This window comes from Apodemus sylvaticus, chromosome 3 (genome assembly GCF_947179515.1).
Source record: "Apodemus sylvaticus chromosome 3, mApoSyl1.1, whole genome shotgun sequence".
Lineage (NCBI taxonomy): Eukaryota > Metazoa > Chordata > Mammalia > Rodentia > Muridae > Apodemus > Apodemus sylvaticus.
Window position 1 is genome coordinate 85,266,972 of NC_067474.1, and position 5,796 is coordinate 85,272,767.

General features: G+C 39.5%; 1 non-coding gene across 1 annotated transcript; it reads right to left on the reverse strand.

Moving 5' to 3' along the window:
- Window positions 1–3,969: 3,969 nt before the first annotated feature.
- Window positions 3,970–4,102, reverse strand: LOC127681973 (small nucleolar RNA SNORA17). Its single transcript, XR_007977299.1, has one exon. It is a non-coding gene; the product is annotated as a small nucleolar RNA SNORA17 (small nucleolar RNA).
- Between the last annotated feature and the right edge of the window lie 1,694 nt (window positions 4,103–5,796).

Consider the following 5,796-nt stretch of genomic DNA (forward strand, 5'->3'; position numbering starts at 1 on the left):
GAACAATATTAAGGATGGTGTGAGTTTAATTATAAAAATGTCTATAATAAAAGGAAGTTTTGTGGGAGTTCCTTGTCAAACAGAGACAGGAAGTTGGTTGAAGTCCTTATTTTTCATGATAGAAAAGTGAAAAATAATGTCTTTAGTGAAAAAAAAGCAAAAATAATGATTGGGTATTAAGACATGGAAATGTATTTCAGAAACAAATAATGAAGATATTTTCATTTAGAAGACAAGGATTAGAAAATAAGACATTGTAACACCTGCCTGTAATCTCAACAGTACAGTGAAGGAGGCAGGAATTCAAAGTCAACAGCTGGTCATACAGTTTTAGACAAACCTAATTCTATAAAATTCTCAGTTAAAAAGACCCAAGTCAAGAATGAGATTGATATACTTGAATAAACTACAGCTAGAAAATAGCTAGTAGACACATTTTCCACTATGTTCATAGCAGCCTTATTTATAGTAGCCAGAAGCTGGAAAGAACCCAGTTGTCCCTCAATGGAGGAATGGATACAGAAAATGTGGTATGTTTACATAATGGAATACTACTCAGCAATTAAAAGCAATGAATTCATGAAATTCCTAGGTAAATGATTGTAACTGGAAAATTTCATCCTAGTGAGGTAACCCAATCACAAAAGAACACACATAGAATGCAGTCACTGATAAGTGGATATTAGCATAGAAGCTCTGAATACTCAAGACACAATTAATATATCAAATGATTCTCAAGAAGAAGGAAGGAGAGGGCCCTGGTCCTGTAAAGGCTTGATGCAGCATTGTACGGGATTACCAGAACAGAGAAGTGGGAGGGGGTTGATTGGGGAATGGGCAGAGGGAAGAGGGCTTATGGGTCTTTTGGGGAGGGAGGAACCAGGAAAAGGGAAATCATTTGGAATGTAAACAAATAATGTAGAAAACAAAGAAAGTAGCTAGTAGTATTAATTTTGTAAGTTATGTGTACATGCAAATTCATGAAAAATAAAATTTGTACATGTGGCAAATGATCTTGGGCATCATTGAAATGCACTGAACCTCAACTGTAGTGAATCATAAGCACCTTGGTATGTAACTTGAAGAAAATATGTGTATTTGAAGATCTGCTAATATGAAACAAAAGCAAAAAGCTTTGATATGGGCTTAAAGCAAGTAAGAAATGACATGCTTATACAGAAGAATCTCAACATTGACAGCTTTTCTGTTATGTGTGCTAACATATGGCAAACTTTCTGTCTTTTTTTTAATATAAGTTTTTATACTTGGAGTCCCCTAGAAGCCATTTTGCAGGTGGTGGATCAATTAAAATAGGTCAAGGAATTGGTGGGTAAAAATCTATTGACTTTTAATCATGGAAATACTCCTGATCTTGTGCCTTGCAAACAGAGTAAATAGAGTTCATACACTATTTGCATATAATATAATTATTTAAATGTCCTCTTACATTTTATAGTTGGTGAATATTGCATCTTAAGTTTTCATTGTATGTTTGGTTTATGAAACCAATATTCTTTTTTTTTTTTTTTTTTTTACAAAAAAAAGATATGTGAGTACACTGTAGCTGTCTTCAGACACACCAGAAGAAGGTGTCATATCTCATTACGGATTGGTATGAGTCACCATGTGGTTGCTGGGCATTGGACTCAGGACCTCTGGAAAAGCGGTCAGTGCTCTTAACCTCTGAGCCATCTCTCCAGCCCCATCAGAGAGTAGGCTCACTCAATTTAATTTTATTTGATTTTAAAAATTAAAACATATTGCATTAAAGTTTAAATAGATTTGTTTTATCATAGATGAAAATTAGTCACTTTCTTCTGCTGTTTTTATGGTTTTTACAGTGAGCTAGAATAAGTGGGGATCAAACATAAAGAGCTAAGGAGCTCTTTGTGTGATGAAATGCATTCAAAATAACACACTAGAAAGGCATATATAGATATAAAAACATGGTACACACACACGCACACACACAAATAGATAGACCCATAGCTACATACTTCCTAAGTGTGATTTTTAAAAACTTTGCATTGGTTCTTTGTGAATTTCACTATCCCAATCTCATTCATCTTCCCCTTTCCTAGAACCCACCATCTACCCTGGCAACCTCCCACCCTCTAAAAAAGAAAAGAAATCTTGCTTTGGAGCTGTAGTATGTCACAGTGTATCCCACAGTATCCCATTCCCTTTTCCCCACATTTCTTAACTGGCAAATATTCATTTAAATGACGCATTGGTCTGGTACAGTCCTCTGGCTTCTGCTACTCTATCAATACAGAAACCTTATTGGGACTCCTCTCTGGTCTCCTGTTGTTGCACTGAGACATGGAGATTCTGTAGATTTGTCCTAGCACCTTCATGCATTACAGCAGTTCATTGATGGGGTAGATGTTGGTGTGGGCCAATTCAAAATCCTGGATCTTAGAGCTATCAAAACTTGGTCAGCAGCCAGCTTTTATACTCTCAGGCCCTTGGGGATGGCTCTCCTGCAAACCCCTACTAACCAAGGTCAGTTCCACTATGCGGCCCAGGGCTTAGTACAGGGCTTGCTCTCCTGAGTGTGGCAGCTGATAAAGCAAAGGACTGGCTCTCCTGCTCCCAGGGCCAGGTCTTCTGCCTGTTGCAGGGGTGGTGACAGGCAAGGAGGGAGGAGGGTATTTCTCCTTTGTCCAATCCCGCTCTCCAAGCTCTCCAAGTTCTTTTCTCTAGCTGTGGCTCACCTACAGTTTGCACAATGTGTAGGCCTGCTCTCCTTACTGCAGCGGGCTAGAGGCAGCCTCTGCTCTCCTGCTCTTTTGCCTGTAGGGCCCACTTTCTCAAGATGCACAGGTGAGGTGGGGCAACTCTGCACAGCCCTCAGATATCAACCTAACTACAGGTAGAAGCCCAGATCTGCCTGTTATTTTTTGTGATAACAGATTCCTGGTATTGCAGGGCCATGGACCCAGACCTAACCTCCAATGGTAGCATAGGCTAGGACCCCAGCTGGATCCCAGGTGACATCACCAGCTACTCACATAAGGCTGTTACTCACGATCTATAAATCTCAAGTTCTGTCTCTTTTCACTGTGTCCACACCCCTCTATTTCTCCTTCTCTTCCATTACTCTGCCACTTACTTGCTCCTCTGAGAGGTACCTGGGATCTTGGAGTGTCTGGTGTTGTCGCAGGGGTGGTCTCCAGAGTGCTGTGACCTGCTTGTGCACTATGACACTCATCAGGGTATCATTTAAAGCATGTCTACATTCCTGTCCCCCAATACCTGCACAGTGAGACTGGTGTTCATCTCAGCCTAGCTTTTTGTCTGGGTCCAATGGCACCAGTCTAGTTGTTCTGACAGGCTTGCTCCTCATCCAGTCTGCCTGAGTGTCTGTCTGTCTGTCTCTTGGGCTCACTCCAGCCTGGGTCTTGGCTGCTTTCCATTCTGAGAGCCCATCTTGGCCTGCCTAGCACATGACTGGTGGTCTTCTCAGTCTAGCTCCCTGTTCCAGTGCCCTGTCATCATGGTAGTGGTAACCTTAGGCTAGGGTTGACCTGTCCCGCAGGTCCAGTTATTCAGGGTTCCGAAGGGGTGCTACCTGAGGGTCAAGGGGGGGGGGAGAAAGAAGGCCAGGCAAGCGGGGTTCAATTGTCAAGGCCTCGTTTAATATTCTGGGGTACACATCTTTTAAGCTCTCAGAGGAAGAGTTCTTCTCAATGCAAGAACAAAGGAGGGAGGGGCATTTTTGGCAGTTTCAGCAGGAAGAGATAAGGGTCCTTAGATGGAGACATCTGATGTTTGCTTAGCCTGCAGCATCCTGCAGTTATCTCAGGACTTCCCTTCCACTGGCAGATCATAGGGAGAGGCTCTTCCTTGTTTTACTCAGGACCTTTACCCCGTCAGCCCTCTGGGCTGTTAGTGAGGGTCTCTAATGGCTTCCCACATAGAGTTGTTGTTGTAGTTTGTTTGTTTGTTTTTCTGTTTTTGTTTTTTTTTCAGAGAATATTAGGATATTCTGATGTTTATAGGTCAGGAAATTTAGCATAAACATAGCCTCTCTCTGCTCTGCCACCCACTGTTGCATATGTGACACAGCAGCCATATCTGCATTATATCCAGGGGCAGGAATAAATGTTTTTGTTTATGAAGAAAAAAATTAATAAATAACTACCTTTTGCTGTTCTTTCTTTAATTCTATAGAAGAAAAATTAATGTTTAAACAAGCCAATGGACAGAAAAAATGATATATAAAAAAATCACTTGCTTTTTATTTTTTCAGTGCTTACTCCTTGGTACTAAATAACCAATTAGAGGGCCCATCCTTAGAGGAGACCAATTCTTCTTCTCTCAGAACTTATTAATTTTCTGTGTGTATTCATCAAGGGATGGATTCCTATGAGAGTCACCATCCATATTGGCATATCAACTAATGTCATGGTTTAGGTCTTGTCAAGCAGCTATTCTGTTCAGATTTTTAGGTGTTGTCTGCCTCTCGCATTTAGAAGATAAACTCTCACAGCAGAAATCCATGTCTTCTGTCTTCTATAAAATTTATATTTTCTATTTTGTAATATTCCTGAAGGCTAAATGTAAGCATTTTGTTTTGTATTTATCAACAGATGTGGGACCCGCCCACATGATCGTTTTTTTTTTTCAATATTTTTACTGGTTGTGGCTTTCTGTAATGGTGTCTGTCTACAGCATAGAGATGCTTCTTTGATGTGGGGTGAGAGATAAACTTATCCGTAAACATACAAATAAGTATTTGAAATGCACCTCATAATTATATATGCTTATGAAAGTAGAAGACGGAGATTCTCCTCAAAAATCCACAACATCACTAGCCACAGGTAGCTGGCTAAGTTTAAATCAGATAATTTATTTCATGTTAAGCAGGATTTAAGTCTAATAGAGTGAGATGGTGATAAGTGCAATTACTTCAACTACTATCTCTTGCCATGCTTGTAATTGCTTTGGGTCATATGAATCACAATTGTTATGATTATTAATTGTTTTTTTCCCTTGGAAGTTTCCATGGGGCCTTCTGGTATTATAAAAGGTGGTCCTCAGGGAGAAGGCTTTTTAGAACAGATTAAGCTATAGTCCTCCAAGTCCTGTGTTTGATGAGCATCTTGTCTTCAACCAGAAGAACTTACTTTCAACTTCTTGGAAGCAACCAAGGGCAGGGAAGCAATAGTCTATAATGTTTAAGAAGTTTCTTGAATTCCCCTGAACAACCTGAAAGGATGTTTCTCATGTCTGCTACTGGAGGCTTTGGTAGAGAGTCTCTTGAGCAAGTCATCATCCTAAGTGGTTATTTTTATATGTATATCTGTGCAATGTGTATTTATAAATGTACTTATATATCATATTAATCTTAGATTAATATGAAATGATGTGATTCCCTTTCAAAGAACGTTACTATTATTTAACTTTCTATCACCCTCCTTTAATTGCCCCCTACCTCCCACTACAGTTAATGATGCATTCAAAACCATTTTCCTTTTCCCCTTGATATCTTCAGTTTTCCACTTTAGACTTCTCTCTCCACGGCCCGATTTTACACTCCTGGTTTCTGTGTTTATTTCAGGCAATATATTCATATCTAAGTATTTGGAGCTAGAAACATGAAACAGGGGAAAACATATAGCATATGTCTTTGTGTGTGGGTTATCTCACTCAATATATTTCCTGATTCCATGAGTTTATCTGTGAATTTCAGGATTTTGCCTTAAATCACTCTTGCTGAATAATATTCAAAAATGCATATGGACTACATTTTCATTACCTCTTTATTGGTTGAAGAAAGTTGAGGTCATT